Below are 17,672 nucleotides of genomic sequence, written 5' to 3'. Positions count from 1 at the left end.
ACAGCAGGAGCCTGGCTATAATTTCCTTGGACTTCAAGAAAGCTTTTGATAGAGTGGTACACAAAAGACCAATATTCCAGGTCAGCAAGTGTGTAATAGTGAAGAGAGCAGCTGGAACGGGCTGGAGGCTTGTCACCATCTCCAAGACAGAGGAGATACGCCTGAGAGATGGCAGCCACGCCGGGAGCTGAGGCGGCTCTGCGGACAGCAGCATTCTGGGGGGTTCTGGCAAAGAAGCCTGAATTAAGGCACCTGCTTGGCTTTATCGGAGGCCCCTGGACTTGAGCTTAAATTCTTCAGTCTGAGAGATAGGCAGAGGTGTTCCCGGGTCAGGAGGAACTCTAGCGCTCTAGCTGCAGCTGAAGCAGCGATTTTCGCTGAAGTTGCTTAAGGGAATTTAGATTCTTCAGAGGATTTGAAGTTATCTGAGCGGCCGAGTGTTTGAGCTTAGCTTTGGCTCTCAGCATTTCTTTACCTTCTGAAGAGAGTCTTCTGAGCTGCCTTTGAGGAGTCATGTCCTCTGGCTGCCTGTGCTCACACAGCATGCTGGAAGTTTGTCCTCAGCCATGGAAGTAGAATACAGGACTCCAGATGGATGAAGTCAACCTCCATGTTCAGTGATGGGGTGGTGTCTCTTCAGATCTGGGTCAGGACATTACAGCACACCTCAGAATATCAGAAAGGCACTATTTTACCTGGGGGAGAAAGGTGACTGAAGGCCCAGCCATTCTGTAGCTATTGCTGGGGTGAGGCAGGTGGGGTACAAAGCCACCAAAGGGGAGGGCGGGACCCAGCTGAAGGAGCCTCTGAACCGTGCAGCCAGGCCTGAGATAAGGCTGTTGAGTTTATTCTTCCTTATTACATCATCCCCACCACTACTGTCACGATCACCACCCCACTGTTATTACACCATCTGTCAACATCAGCAACCCTATGTCTGCCACCATCCCCATCGCCCCACCCTCTCCATTCCTTTCACCACCACTACCCTCACGTCCTCAATGCCGTTGTCTGTGCCCAACACCTACGTCTAATGGACCACTGTTACTTTAGCGTGTGCCGTGTGGACTTTCCTGAAGTGATGCTCAACATTAGTGCCTGTTACTAACCCCCGTTTGCATACGATCTAACGGAGTCCTGGGAACCCAGTATCCATTAGGTCCACAGACACTTCCCAGTTCTCAAAATGTAGAAACAACTGGACTAGAACCTAAAATCATGATATCTGAAAAAGTCCCTCGCTTCCCTTCTGAGGGGCAAAGGTTAGCATAGTTGGAAACCAAAGAGCCAAGGAAGGATCTGACTGGTGGTGGGATTGGAGGCAGAGAATCTACACAAGGTCTCACATGAGATTGATGGGAATCTTGGCTTTTATCCCGTGGCGCCTGGAGGGTCATTTATAGATTTTCTTTAGAAGCAAGGGAGGAGATGGTAAACTGAATATTTTGGAACAATATCAGGTTGCAAGGATAAAGAGCCCCGAAGAGATATGAAAAAATACCCAAGGTGAATGCTTTAGGGTGCAGAGAAAGATGGCGAGGAAAGAGGACATCGCAGGGGCTAACGCGGTGACAGGAGTGTGCCTCAGTCCACCCACGGTACTAGTTACAAGGTCTGAGGGTCATCGGCAACTCTGATGGGAAGATGGTAAGCTCAATTTCAGCCACACTGATTTGTGAAAAATGTGTTATATTGTATGTGTATGTTTAAGTACCTACATACATGTCTGCATGCTGCATGTGCATCTGGGACATGTGGAAACCAGAAGAGGGAATCAGATCCTCTAGAACTAGAATCAGCCACTGATGGGCTTCCATCTGGGTGCTGGGAATTGAACCCAGTCCTCTGCAAGAACAGAAGATGCCTCTAGCCACTGAATCATCTCCCCAGCCTCCAGCCATAGTGAATTTGAGAGACATCAGGAAGGTACCATTGATAAGTCCTGCATACGAAAGACCGAGGTGAGTTTCTTCTGAAGGCTTTTCTTGCTTTGTAGATAGTGGCTTGACAACCTAAAGGTGGTGAGAAGATCCTCTTTGGGGGGAAGACAAACACAAACACAAGAACACAGAGAATAAAGGAGAATGAGGCCAGAGCCCGAAGATGCTCATACTGGACAGCCAGGTGGGAGAGGATGAAGGACGCAGATCAGAATGGACTGCACGCCGGGGCTGCTTGGACATTGATCTCACCACTGCCTTAGTTTCCAGTGGAGCCTCTTCCAAGGGTAACTCAAGTGAGAATGAAAGAAGGAGAGATTGGGAGAGCCGAAAGGCTGGGTTTTAAGTGTCTACAGAGATGGACTGGCTAGGGTTCCTGGTCTGGTTGTATAGTGGCAGCTGGCAGCCTTGGCTTGGGTAAGCTTTACCCAAGGGAGAGTACAGACACTGCTCCTAGACCAGGTGGGTGAGAACCTCTACATGTGACAGATTTGCTACTGTTTCAAGGCCTTTAATGGGATAAATTCCATGCTGTTACACAATGGGAAGGTCTCTCACAGGATAAAGTATTTAAATATGTCATCTCCCAGACATTGGCACTGCCTGGGGAAGCTATAGAACCTTTGGAACATGGAACCTCTGGTTCCTATCAAGTCTCTGATTCCCAATATTCCTGTGGCAAGCCCTGGCGCTCATCCCACAGCCACACTTTCCCCATCATGAGGACTCAGCCTTCTGAAGCCATGGACCAAGATGACCCTTCCTCCCTTACATGTGTGGCCACAGAGTTGAGAAAAGTGGCTCCTGGGCCTGCCACACAGCTTGCCTTCTTTGCTGGTGGTTCAGGAATTCTCAGTGTATTGATCTTACTGTGCACCCGTCACCTCCATTACGTCTGCACCATCCCCCAAGACATTGTGCGCTCTGCTGACCCAGCTTACCACTCCAGAATAAAACTAAGTTTTGGACTGCCGTTCTCAAGAACTGGTCTAGCCCATGGTTAACCTGTGCTGTGCTGGCTTGGAGCAGATAGTTGAGATCCTTGAGGAATCCAGACTATGCCTGCGGGGAGGAGCTGGTGATCAGAAGTGAGGAGGAGTGAGGATTACGAAGTTGAGTCCAGTGAGGTGGAGATGAAGTAGTGACAGAGGAATCAAGACCAGCAATGGGTCAGAGAGAAGCAAAACTGGGTCAGACCAGAGAAACGATCTGGGGTCAGCGCAGATGCTGGGGGTAAGTCTGACACAACCAAACTCAGTCTGGTCCATTTGGGAGGAAAGACAATTTGTCTCCAAATGCCCATGAGCCTCTTCCCAAGCTGGACTCTCCACAGGTGTGTCCTCTAGGGACACAGTTAAGCACACATGTGCGGATCTTTTTTTAAAAACTTGTTTAGGGCATTGTCTCTTTAAAGCCGTTTAAGAACGTTGGCAATGTTCCATTGCTGTGAAGCAATGCCATGATCATGTCAACTCTTACAAAGAAAAGCGTTCAATTGGGGCTGGCTTACAGCTTCAGAGAATTAGCCCATTATCATCATGGCAGGAAGCATGGTGACTGGCAGGCAGATCCGCACACAGCAGGAAGAGAAGGGGAGAGTCTGGGCTTGGCTTGAGCTTGTGAAGGCCCCCCCCCAAAGCCCACACCCAGGGACACACTTCCTTCCACAATGTCACACCTACTCCAACAAGGTCATGCCTCCCGATCCCCCTCAAATAGTGCTGCTCCCTAATGATCAAATACATGAGCCTATAGGGTCCATTTTCAAGTCACCACATCCCACAACCTGGTCCCCATAAGCTTGCAGTCATACAACACAAAATACATTTAGACCAACTTCAAATGTCCCTACGGTCTACCATAGTCTCTTGTAAACACTGTTTACAAGTCCAAAGCTCAAAGTCTCTCCTGAGACTCAAGGCAGACTCTTCACTGTAACCCCTGTAAAATCAAAATTAAAAAGCAGGCCACATAACTTCCAATATAAAGTGGCACAGAGTGTACATTATCACTCCAAATGGAAGGAGAGGGAGCAGGTGTGGAAATACTGGACAAAAGCAAGACCGAAAAACCATCTGGGCAAACTCCAAGCTCTGTATGTACACGTCTGATGTTCAAACGCTCTTCAGATCTCCAAATCCTTCCATCTTTGTTGACTGGAACCCAGAACCCTCTCTGGGCTGGTTCCATACCCTGTTAGCCCCTCTCCTTGCCAGGCGTCCCAAAGCTCTGGCATCTCCAGCATCTGAGGGTGCCCAAGGCAATCCAGACTTCACTTTCATGGCTTCCCAAAACGGCCTCTCCGAGCCCCGTATTCTGTAACCCCTCTCTTGGGTCCTTGACTCTAAAGCCAGAACCGCACAGCCATAGCTGCCACATTCTTCTGCTGCTGCTGGGGCTGGACTTGGCCCCTGTGTGAACACGTTTTCACTGGCTTTCTGTTGCTTACGAGTTCCTCCACAGCTTACACGTTTCTCTAATTCCTTTCCAAAAGTTGGAAATCTTAGCCAGGTGAGGTCCTGCTAAGAGGTCGCCACTTCTTTTGTTCCAGCGAGCGCCAGGTTTCTCTTTAAACATTTTATCTCCGGGAGCACAGGGCTTGGATACATTACACCTCCTGGTGCTCCTTTTCTCTGGAGGCTGTGCATTTTTTATTTTTTTTTCCTTGCTCAGCTTTCTCTCCTTCATTATGGATCCGAGTAAGACTGGCCACTAAATAACCACATGGCAGAGTCAATACTCGGCTGCCTTGAAACCTCCCTTGCCAATGCTATTAATCCAAAAACTCTTCAATTTAGGCTCAGGCAGATTCTTTAGGAGAAGAGGAAAAGCAGCCACGTTCTTTGCCAACACATCACAAGGAAGGGCCCTTCGCCACTTACTGATATTCTTCCCTCCCAACTTGAGTGGGGCCCATGTTGTAGGGCGCCCTCCAGTGGTGAACAACGGTACTGCGCATGCGCAGGTTTTGCACCTGGTGTCAGTTGACCGTTAATATGCTAATGAGGTGATTCATTCTCCGCCAATCCCTGGAGGACAAGTAGTGGGGTGATCCAAGCCCCACCAATCCCTGAGAGATAATTAGCATACTGTTGTCTATATAAGTCGAGCGACTTGGCTGCTCGGGGTTCCTGTTCAAGAGAGCTGTAACACTAAGAAGAACTGTAACACAGTAAAGGCTTGTTCGCAGAAGAATCCTGTTGCCGCGCGTCGTTCTTGCTGGCGGGACATTGTGCGCGCGACACCATGTTGCTCTCAGCAGCGCTGTTTCTGGCCCATGACTCTCTGCTTAGTTCATTCAAATGCTTTCCTAACTCAGAGTCCCAAAGTCCACATTATACCAACAGGCAGCACAGCCAGGCTTGTCACAGCAATGCTCCGCTCCCTGGTACCAGCTTCTGTCTCTTTTAGTGTTGAAGGTTTTGAAGAGAGGACCACGAATACTCTGATAAAGGAAAGCACTTAATGGGGGGAGTGCTTACAGGTAGAGAGGCTTAAGCCATCATCATGATGGTGGAAAGCATGGCATCACGCTGGTAGACATGGTGATAGAAAGAAGCCGAGAGTTCTACATCTGGATGGGCAGGAGGCAGAGAGAGAGAGAGACACTGGACCTGGCTTGAGCTTCTGAAACTGTGACACCCCTACTCCAGCAATTCTACACTTCCAATAATGCCACTCCCTATGAATCGTTGGGCGCCATTTTCATTCAAACCAGCACATGCCCCAAGTGTCTCCAGTGACCTGTTCTGGATGAAGTAGAGACAGGGAGGAAGTAGCTGGGTTTGGATTCTGGGCGGGTTTGTGGCCTTTGAGAGCTATCTTTACTGCAATAGCTTATGTACAAGGAAGTATGGGTTCCAAGTTAGCCAGGACGCAGCAGTATTGCTTGTAGAAACTCTGCCGCAGAGATGGGGAGACTCGGTTGCTAAAGTGCTTGGCATACAATCCTAAAGCCCTGAGTTCAGTTCTCTTTGCCCATTATTACAAAATGCCTACCAGGGTAGCGCATACTTAAGAGTTCCAGAACTGGGGACACAGAGGCTGTAGGATCCCGGGGCTTGATAGCCAACCACCCTAGCCAGCCAGTGAGCTTCAGGTCCTGTGAGAGTCCCTATCTCAAAAAGAAACAGGTGGAGAACAATCACGGAAGACACCTGACAGTGCTTTCTGACGTTTGCATGCTCCCATAGACATGAGCAAATGTATACCCCTCCCCTCACAGGTATACATGGTTATATACATGCATGCATGCACGCTCACACACAGAGATAGAAAGAGAGGGGAGGGGGAGGGGAGGGGAAGGGGGAGGGGTAAAGAAGGGGAGGGGGAGGAAGGAGAGAAGGGGGAGGGGAAGGGGGAGGGAAGGGAGAGTAGTTGGGGAATCAGGCTTAGTCTGACCGCACTTGGCTTCCTCCGTTCTTCTATCCTCTGCTAGAGATATCCTATACCTGAGGTAGAGAACAGTACATGAGTGATGTCAGGAGATTGCTACAGTAACGTGAGAACAACCTCTCAAAAACTCAACAGGGTGTGCACTGAAAATGCTGCGTGGCCCAGCCTGACATGAGTGGGAAGAAACCGTGAGAGCATCCATCAAGGGTGTGACATCACCCCACAGCTCCTCCCATGTGTCACTCACACTCTCCTCGGTCATCCAGGAGCTCCCACCCACACCAGGGCTGAGAAGCAAAAGGCAGGACGGGCCTGTAAGCAGGCCTTGTGGGTCTCAAATCAGACCCTTCGGAACCTAGTCTGTCCACAGGCAGCCTCCAGCAATGTCACCCAGTGTGGAGGCACTGGGTTTCCTGAACTGTAGGGAACCTCGGGTTACAAAGGCCCTTTCCTTGCCTGCACCAAACAGCTGCGAAGGTTAGCGATATCCTCGATATCCTCGAAGCTCCTGGGAGTCACCATTCTTGCTCAAATTTGTTTCCAGAGTGCAATGGAGACCCCCCACAGCGAGGCTACATAAAAATGCTTAATACTGCGAATCCTTACTTGATTATTCACAAAAAAAACTGCGCTGTGCAGATAAGTTCGGTTGGGCCTATTCCAATTTGAAAACTCCAGGTAGAAACGCGCACCCCCCCCAAATTCATAATTAGACAATGTTTATTGCCGCAGCCTGAGCGTTTAGACTGTTGAATAAGGGTTAATCTTGGATAGATTTAAAACACCACCTGTTCCCGTCTGTTAAAAAATATATTATAATTGTAATTTCTGTTTCACTGAAGTGCTTAATCCCCATGTGCTTTGCTTCATCTCTTGAATAAATAGCTGGATTCAGAAGGCCTCCCTCAGTCAGAGAGCCAGAGGTGGCTCCTAATGTGGGGGTGTCTGCGGGGGTGGCAGATGTGTGGGTCACAGACAGCCTTCTCAATGAGACATCCCCAGGTGGAGTCGCCTAGTCTCAACCAGAACCAGGGGATGTGCTCAGTCCTAGGAGAGGAAAGTCATTCTGTATGGAATGAGGTTGAGGCAGACAGAGGCTCTTAGCCCAAGTTCGCAGAGCACCAAGGTGCTGCACCCCGTGGACCAGGCCTGCTTCTGCAGTGCAGAAGGTGTAGGGGAGTGTAATGGCTATTCCTGCTTGTCAACATGACTATATCTGGAATGAACTACAACCCAGAGTTGGAGGGTTCACCTGTGATCCAGATCTTGAGCCTGAAAGACACAGGTTTTGGACCTGGATCTTGACATGGAGATCTTGAGGCATAGTGGCCATGAAAAGCTTAGACCCAGGCAAGATAGTACATGCCTTTAATTCCAGGAGTCCGAGGCAAGGAGATCTCTGAGTTCAAGGTCAGCCTGGGACAAAGCAAGTCCCAGATCCAGGCATGTGATACACACCTTTAACCTGGGCCACACCTTCTGCTGAAGGCCTACATAAGGACATTATAAGAAAGAAGAGTGAGTCACTATTCTTCACCTGCTTACATTTACTTGCCAGCACATCTGTTGGAACTCCACTTCTACAGAAGACCAGCTGAAACAAGTAGCCTTGTGGGACTGAGCAATTACCAGATTCTTGGACTTCCCATCCACAGCTGCCCATTGTTGAGTTTAGTTGGACTAAAGACCGTAAGTCATCACAATAAATTCCCTCCATATAGATTGGCATTCCATACCTTATGTGACTCTAGAGAACCCTGACTAATATAGGAAGTTACTCCGACTTCCTATGTTCAGTGTTCCCCAAGGGCTGAGTGAGTACAGGAATCAGAATGGGTACTGACTACACCACCCACCTTGTTTCTATTAAAGCCAGAGAAGGGTTCACCGCCAAGGACCATTAGTGGCATTCTAAGAACCCCAAATGTCCAAGGTGAGAGACCTGGTGGTTCTCAGCCAGACGCAACCTTGTCCTCAGAGGTTTACTTGTAGATCCCTCAGTTCTCATGGGGATAGGATGACCCCTGCATCCATCCACTGGGTAAGGACCAGGCATGCAGCTGACAATCCTGTAATGAACACTACAGCCCCACAGCAGACGGTGAGCAATAGTGCCAAGGCTAGGGACCCTGTGACTGGCCTTGGCGCCTACTGTGACTCATGTAATCATCTGTAAACTTTTGCTTCTGTGAACCAGACTAACAATATCATCTCAAAACTTACTGAATCAACTGAGGAGACCTGCCAGGGACCATCCAGAACCTTTGGCCTGAGGCAGCTGAACACACCCTATCAACCCCAAGCAGCCATTGTTCAATTTGAGTTTCTACTCAGCCACAGTCACACAGGTCCTCACTAGGACCAAGATGATTGTCCAGAGAAGGTTCCAGTGTCCTTTCTCCACTGCGCCCCAAATGTGACACTTTATATGGGTAAATCTGACTCTGATGTACTCCTCCCTACAAAACCAGGATAAACCAATGACTACAGGGAAACTATAGATGTCTGCTGTGGCTTCATCTGGCTCCTTCTCGACACCCTGCAGTGGATGGCCGCAGCAGCCTGAATCCATCTGCATCTGTTCATCTGTGAGACGTTGAATTGGGTCATCATGGCAGATAAAAACAACCTTGTACATACAACTTTGCTGACTGATACCCATGGTTGTATCGGAGACAGCACAGGGTGGAGAATATGGCCACAGGGTGAAGCCAAGAATACCCAGAAACTTCCCAGAGCTGCTCCAAGGGGGAGCGACAAGGGCACTATGCCACCATACCCACAGTGGCCCTGCTCCACTGCATCACTGAGATGAGACAGAGGATCACCAGCCAGGCCCCAGGCGGGCCTTGAGCTGGCCCCAAGAAAGGGGTAAAGATGATGACAAGATGGAGGCCAAGGCTGGCCCAGAACTGTCACAGGTCCCATCAAACACAACCGACTCTGTCCTCTGCAAGACCCGAGACGCAGATGCAGAAGAAGAAATTGAAATTAAACAGAAAAGGAAGGAGCAGAGGTAGATTTAGGATGCTATCTGCACAGGTCAGCCCGGTAGCCACAGGATTAGAGAGGTCTGTGGGAAAGTAAAATCTTAATTTTAGGTTCCTCAAATGAACCAAGTTATCTACAAATGGGAAAATCCCTCAAAGTAGAGTGTTCTGTAATAACGCATTTAAAGGTGCTCACTTTATGCGGGTTTATCCTGGCCTTCTATTAAGTGTGCACCCCAAGGTTAATGCACACATTTGAAGAGTTGGACTGGGGACCAAAGTGTGAGATGAAGACAGGAATGGAGGGGCCATGCCTTCCATGGGACTGGATGAACAGAGGAGCATGTGTGAGGATGAGGTGCAACCCTGGCGCCCCAAGGACTGTTTAGATTTGATCAGCTGCAGTCTGAGACCAGCCCACAAAGAGCAGGGGACATGCTTTTTCTCAAAGCTTCCAGGGCTGTGTCAGGATCTGTCTTATAACCTAAAAGGAAAATCCGCCTTGCACATTACAGTATAGGGAATTGTTTACTAAATTTACTTGTTTAGAGGGAGGCTCTGGAGGAGGGTCTCACGCTGAAGAATGGTGTACGAGAGGTACTTTCCTCACACAGTGCTGGGGCTCCCGGTGGTGTCGGGAATCTGAGAGTGAGAAGCACTCAGTGCATTTAAAGAGAGAGGCTGGATGGCCTACCTATCTGATGCACAGGTGCTCTGAAGAGCACCCTCAGCTTTCTCATGTTAACCAGAGAGGTGACACACACTCATACATCCTGTTGATGGCTAGGGACACCATGGTACAAATACATGGTCTGAGGGAGGACATCAAGGAAGGACTCTGAGGAGCAGAATATCCAGGAATGATGCTAACGTGATATCAGTGTCTGTGTGTGACAGTGTATGTGTGCAAATGTGCAAAGGAGTGTGTGTGACAGTGTATGTGTGCAAATGTGCAAAGGAGTGTGTGTGTGACAGTGTATGTGTGCAAATGTGCAAAGGAGTGTGTGTGACAGTGTATGTGTGCAAATGTGCAAAGGAGTGTGTGTGACAGTGTATTGTGTGCAAATGTGCAAAGGAGTGTGTGTGACAGTGTATGTGTGCAAATGTGCAAAGGAGTGTGTGTGTGACAGTGTATGTGTGCAAATGTGCAAAGGAGTGTGTGTGACAGTGTATGTGTGCAAATGTGCAAAGGAGTGTGAGTATATGACAGTGTGTGTAAAGGTGTGCAAAGGGGTGTCAGGCAGTTTGTGCAGGTGTGTGAAGAAGTGTGAGTGCGTGACAGTGGGTGAGTATGCAAAGAAATGTGAGTGTGGGAGTGTGTGCCAGTGTGCAAGGGGGTGTGAGTATGTGACAGTGTGTGACTGTGAAAAGCAGTGTGAGTGTGTGTGATGGTGTTTGTGTACAAGTATATAAAGGAGTGTGTGTGTGTGTGTGTGAAAGAGTTTTAGTTTTATGTATGAGTGCATATAATAACCTGTGAGAACATGTCAGTGTGTGTGTGTGTGAGAGAAAGAGAGAGAGAGAGAGAGAGAGAGAGAGAGAGAGAGAGAGAGAGAGGGGAGGAGGGAGGAAGGGGGAATGTTTGTGTGATGTGTGAATACATATATTAGTATATTTTAGTATATTGTGTAATGAGCGTCTGTGAATTGGGAGTCGAGGATGTGTTCAGTAGGGTAAAGGAACTCAAGAGGGGTGTGTGGCTGGGGAGCTAAGACGGGGGAATTTGAAGGGCATGGGGAAGAAGTACTCCAACAACAAGGAACAGCCAGGGATTTTGGAAATTGAAGAGGGGGTCCTCCCATGTCCTCAGTGCTCACTGCTGTGGGAAATCCTCAATTATTAATTTTCTCACATCCAGTACATCCAGGTTCAGGCTACTCTTAAGAGGAGACAGAGCTAAATTTCCCTGTAGAGAAAGATCTGCACTCCGTACTCATTTTAGAAAATTCAAGACCAACGGCTATTGAAAATAAAACAGAAAACGTTAGGTCTGTGCTGCCCTTCAACTTTCGGGGTTGTTAATTCAGGCAATCAGTATGTAAGGCTTGAAGCTCTCAAGATTTGTAAAATATTTATGAGACGGGAAAGGCAAGTCAGAGAGCCGAGTCACGAGTCTTTTAAGTAAGGAAACGGAGACGGAGCTAATGGTTTTGTTACTTGAATTCCTTTCCTATCAGACGCTGTGGACCAACAAGATGGCCGACTTTGTTAGAGCTCATCGAGGAGGGAGAGCATCAGGTGCTCCTCTGACTACGGTGCAGGGATGCCCACGGGTTGGGTTTTCATGTGAGAATCCACATCCTGCTTCACGTTTGGGTTCTAAACTGTTCTGCAGCAGAGCAGGTGAGTGGGATGTGTTTGATGTGGCGTCTTCGCTGGAAGGTTCAGATGCTTCTCTCCCTGTCTGTCAAGCAGCCTTGAGATAGGACTGATGAACCAGCCTGTGGCTGATGCCTGTCAGCCCAGATTCCCATCAGCCCTCCTCGGCACCTACTGCCTTTAGAAGGCGGTGTCAGGGCCCTGTGATATTTCTCCCTGGAATGTGATGATTCACGCTTATTTCGGAGCAGAGAGAATATTTACCTTCTCAAAGCAATCAGAGATTTGAGGTAGTTAAACTAAATTTTCTATTTCACCCTGGCAAATAAATTTATAGGAAATACAATTATTTATAACTACATTACACACTACAGTAAATAACAGAAGTAAATGACTTAGAGAGAAAGTGCCAGCTATCCATACAAATTCCTGCAGCTGGGGTATTTTTAGAGGTAACTGAATGCTGTAGGCACTGCTGGGTGACTAGAAAGCCCTTTAAGAGCCAGGGGTTTGATTTCTGATCAGTGGTCTGGATGAGCCCTGCCCACTCAGTGTCTCATGTCTAGGCCCAGCATTTGCATTGTCAATCCGTCACTCAAGCCTTTTGAGGGGACCCTGCTGTCTTCTTATAGGATGAGTTCCCACAGTGATTCTCCAAACAATTCTCAATGTATTCACTTTGAAGTTTATATATTGCTCCAAGTCCCTAAACCAAAGAGAGTCAGATAATCTCAGAAAGGCTGAGAACCCACAGAAAGATCTGTACTCCCAGATCACATTTATTACCACAAACCTGAGGCTCACCGGTACATCCAGCAACACTCTCCCACCTGGTCTCCACGCACTTGGAGAGGAAGGACCCCCATAACCTTGCTTGGTTCTCCACGGCCACACACTCCAGCGAGGCTCACCAGGCTCAGAAGGAGCCCCCAGCCAGTTGTTCAGCCGAACCTCAAATAAGTACATGCTACCACCACACCCAGGGACTAAAACTCTCACTTTGAAACTGAGTGGTGTTCTTCCTCCAGGATTGTCAGCCGGTCTGATAAAGGATCTGCCCGGCTGTGTATTCATAAGGGAAACCAAATCTGTGTCTGAAACGTACAAGTCCTTTTCCCACAGCCACCGCATTTCCTGACTGATTGGTGCATTTTGACCTTAGAGCAGAGGCCCAGCCAGCAACACAGATGTACTTTCTAGGGCAAGAAGTGTCCTGCTCTGTGTTCATGGCTGTTCCTGTGAATGTACACATAGGCACATCGCACCCTGTTGGAAGTCTGGACCACAGAGCCAGCACCTTCCTGCATATAGCATGTGGACTGAAACCACACAGGTGACACAAAGGGCCACTGATCACAGGTGTCCTCAGCCACCACGGGCAATGACTTTCACGTTACACAGCCAGCTGGCTCGTTACTTTGCAACCACAGTTCCTCCGATTTGCTTGCCCTGGAATAGCAATCTGGGTGCTAACCCGGGTGTAGAACTTGGTCGTCTTCTATCTGTGAGGCCTTGCACATGCTGCTGGACCTGGAGAGTCTGCCTACAATCCTTCATACCTCCATCTGCTCACCTATAAGCTGGATCACTGCAGACCAAGGCACCTCTGCCTACAGGTGAGGCATAGGGCTGAGGTGAGCATAAGGGTCGCCCCAGCTCTCAAAGACAGCCATGGCTTCAGCCTCTCAGACAGTTATCATTCTGGAGACCGAGACGCCTGCTTCCCTCTGACAGTCTGCATTCGGGAGACAGAGAACCTGGCTCCCCCACCCCCTTTCAGCTGGAATCAACTTTGAACTTTGCACAGAGGACGCTGAGGGGTGTGTGAAGTGACAGGAGCCATAGGATAAACCGTAGCTCCTGCCTTGCCTTGCTCTGTCTCTCCAGAACATTGCCAGGAAGCCAGCTGCCACTGTACACCTAGTCGCTTGCACAAGACCCTGTCGAGCGACCCTGAGACCTCTAGTCTGATCCACGCAGGTACCAGGTACCTCAGTCTCTCAGAAGGACTTAGCTGGGAGTGGAGGACCAGCCTCTCCGTAGCCATAGCCTTGACCAGATTCAGCTTCCTGTGTTGTTCTGAGTCTCCGACCTTCAGAAACTGCTCAAGGTCATGTGTGCTGAACGCACCAGCCTTCTGAGTTTGAGGCTGATTTGTCATCAACTGGTAATTGATACAGATGACGGTATGGCCCCTTTAAGATGGCAGGTTGAGCACTGTTAAGGTTTGAGATTATACCTATTTTTTTTTTTTAAATTTCCATTTGTCGGTAAGTCAACACCATCTGTCAAATCAGGGCTCTGTGTATACACATGAGCTCGTGTGTGCATTCGATAACTGAACACGCACGTGTGCGTCGAGTGAGTTACCACTGATTTGTGGATAAATCAAACTAGAATTAAACGCTGAGATGTGTGACACAGGGCAGGGTGACACAGCTCCACTCCGCTATCCTTTCTTTCCAGCTGTAAATCTGGTTTAGATTAGGCCAGTTCCACATCTCATCCCTCACCTACTACTGTGGCTGGCAGAGGAAAGCAGTCTTGGGCCATCGTCATCATGATGCACCTAGGAGGGGCGTTGGGCTCTTGTCTGCTCGTCAGTGAGATGTTTGCTTTCTCTCCTCCACCACAGGGCTTAAGGTGATGTTCAGAGCAACAGCTTGGGGGTTACCCTTGTGCTCCTACTTACAGCCCCGCAGCGGCATCCACACACATATCAAGGCTACTACTCTTCCATCACTCCCAGTTTCAGGGGAGCAAGCTGATGTATCAGAAACAGAAGCATCTAAGCCAGGTCCTCACAGGTCTTAAGTCATCCAAGATGCATTAAGAGTTAGAAACCTTAATGGGACAAGGTGAGGGCCAGGGGTGTCGAGTTCCTTGAGGGTCTCCAGAAAAAAGAAAAAAACAAGACAAGAGGAGGTTGTACAAATGTGACCTGGGACAGGAAAAATGCAAGGTGACTCACTCTGTAGGGTCTGAACATGAGCCACTGCCAGATCACAGGCTCCTTAAGTAAGCCAAGAGAAGACTAACTGTGAAGTCCTGTGCTGTACCTTTAACACAGTCTGGAGGCTCCCGGACAACAGCCTGGCTGAGACCAGTAGATAACATGTCTACAACTTATGACAACATTCTTTCCATTGGACCCCCCAACCTGCTGCTGGACATCTTCATGGGGATAGGGACAGGGACAGGGACAGGGAGCAGCTGAACTCTGCATTCTTATGACAGGTGCACTGGGGCCGGAAGCTCTATCTAAGTTAGGGGTACATGAGCTAATTGGGAAGTATGGATTCTGCTAGGCAGAGTTTGGGTAAGAAGAAATAGCCAGAGACAGATAAACCAATACAGACTGAGGTGAGTGGAGTGGTAAGGACCGTTACCTCAGACTCTTTCTGGGAATCATGAAGTCAGTGTCCCTCAGCTCCTCACAGGTTTCCAGTCACCTCAGCACACTGCCTTCACCACAGTCCAGGTCAGAGGCAGCATCTGGCTAGGTCTTCTCATTCTCATTGTCTTTGCGTGCATGTGGGATGCTAACCATGGACAGAGTCCAGCCTTTGGTTCTCACTGGGTTTTCAACCACTGGATGATCATTCCTAAAGGGAGAGGCTCAATAAAAAGATAGGGGTGCTTTCTTACTGGGATAGTTGTGCTTCAGTGCAAGTCAGGAGGTGTTAGGGCTGTGTCAGGGAGGGCTCTCCATTAGACTTGAAGCAGCAGAATCTATCACGAAAGGGATTCACTGGGTTGTGTTACATGACACAGCATGTGTCAAGGAGAAAGACTGTATGTATCCCAGATAGGGTGAGAATCCAGGACCTGTTTAGTTTTTGAAACTGGACAAGCCAAGCCAGCAGACCCAGTGTCATACTGGTAGCCTGGAAGATTCTTGGACAGCTGCTAGCACTCAGTCCAGATTTGAAGGCTGACAAGCTGGAGTCAGATGTGACTGGAAGCTGCAGGAAGCTGCAGGGAGCTGCAGGGAGCTGCAGGAAGCTGCAGGGAGCTGCAGGGAGCTGCAGGAAGCTGCAGGAAGCAGGCATGTGGCACTGCTATTTCCTGGCACCTTTTCACATCTGGGTTATCTTGCAGGAAGCTGCTGATGACACCAAGGTCAGGTCTTACCCTCTCAGCTAATCCTCACAGACATTCCTAGAGGTGTGTCTCCTAGGGGACTCCAGATTCCATCAAGTTGACAGGCAAAAGGTTTGAGCGCGAGAACACAAACGCTCCTTGTGCAACCCACTCCTCTGCTCCCCAGGTGCCGTCTGAGGTGCGCTTGCCACTCAGGAGACATTTTCCCAGAATGCCGAGTATACGATTCAGTGTGTGTTTTTGCGTTCGTTTAGGGTAAGAGCGAAACCCGGAGGTTAAGAAACTCTCCATCTTTCTGTTGCTGCCCTTAATGAGTCAGTACAAACCCACGTGTTGTGAAACCATCAGTACAGGACACTTCCTGCTGGACTTACAGCAGAACAGCTCTTGAGAGCAGACCAGCAGCGTGACATTCCACCACTGGCTGCTGGGCTTTGAAGAAAAAAAGGAAAAGGGACCCTAAGGAACATTGCCTAGGAGAAGAGCATTGTCAAGTGTCAATTAAACAAGCTATCCTGGGCATGGCATCACACAGCTTCATTTGACTTGATAATTACCATGGTCGGATGCTATTTCTTTCCTCCAATCAATCATCAGGAAAAAAACCACTTTTGGTGAAGCAAAGCTTCAGCCAGTCAGGGTTGAGTTGGTGGTTGCTGTCGTCTCCCTCCCCTGGTGGAGCCAGCACTGTTGTCTTCCCCTAGTCCTTCAGAGAGGATGGGGACTTTCTCCAGGAGAAAGCACAGGTCCCCCTTTGAGCAAGCAAGGACACTAGTGTCCCTTTTGATGCCTGTCTGAATCATCCTGCTGGTGGCAAGTAGACTGGCCCATTCCCGATGTAACTGGTTATTTCTGTAAGAGAGTCCCCTATTAGAAATTTTGGTTATTCGGCACGTGCGTTGTATATGTGTGAACATGTCCCCGTGTGTGTGTGTGTGTGTGTGTGTGTGTGTGTGTGTGTGTGTGTATACTCATGCATGTGTATGTGGTGATCAGAGGTCAATGTTGGGTGTTGTTTTCTTTTTTTGAGCTTTTATGAAAACTGGAGCTCGGGCTGGAGAGATGGATCCGTGACAGAGGGCACTGGCTATTTTTTCAGGTGACCCAGTTTTGATTCCTAGAAGTAAATATCTCCCTGTAACTATAGTTTCAGGGGTTCTAACACCCTGTCCTGGCTTCAACAGGTATAAGGCATGCAAGCAGTGCACAGACATACATGCAGGCACAGCACCCATACACTTTAAAATGCAAAATAAAAAAGAAAGCCTGGAGCTCACTGAGTGCTGACAGGCCTGCCTGTAAATCCTGAGATTCTCCTGTCTTTATCTGCCAGCTCTGGGATTACAGACAGAAGGCATCACACCCACCTATGTTGGGGATGGAGATTCAAACTCACATTCTCCTGCTTGTGCAGCAGCCTCTGCCCACAGAGCCCTGAGCTGTGTCCCCTTTCTCTTAGGGTCATTCTTCTCTACGAGTTTGAATAGAGAGAGCCATGGACCCCACTCATTTCCATGTATTCTCTGTGGCTCTAAACATGGGAGCTCCCATGGGATACGTGATTCCTGGTGTCAGTGGGGAGCAACTGGAGTTGCGCTTCCTCTAGGTGACATTCCCAGACATCTATAGGGTTTCCATGTCTAGAAGGCAGTGATGGGGGTATTGACAGTTGTGGTGGCAGAAGTCACAATTGCTGGAAACAATTATTTTTGGTAATGTTTACCTTTCTTGAACTCTTTGCCATCCTAAGGGTGAATGGCCCTGGTTTCTAGTAATTAACTCCTGCTGGGTTTGAGGAAGTGCTCTCTCTGGCCAGAGAGCTCGTTAATGCTTGTTGAACTAGAGAGAAAAGAAAGGAAAGGAAAGAAGTCACTCACACAGACAGCACACAAACACACACACACACACACACACACTGGGGTGA

This window comes from Rattus rattus, chromosome 5 (assembly GCF_011064425.1).
Source record: "Rattus rattus isolate New Zealand chromosome 5, Rrattus_CSIRO_v1, whole genome shotgun sequence".
In the NCBI taxonomy this organism is placed as follows: Eukaryota; Metazoa; Chordata; class Mammalia; order Rodentia; family Muridae; genus Rattus; species Rattus rattus.
The sequence above is the reverse complement of the archived record's forward strand: the minus strand, read 5'-3'. Positions refer to the sequence as shown.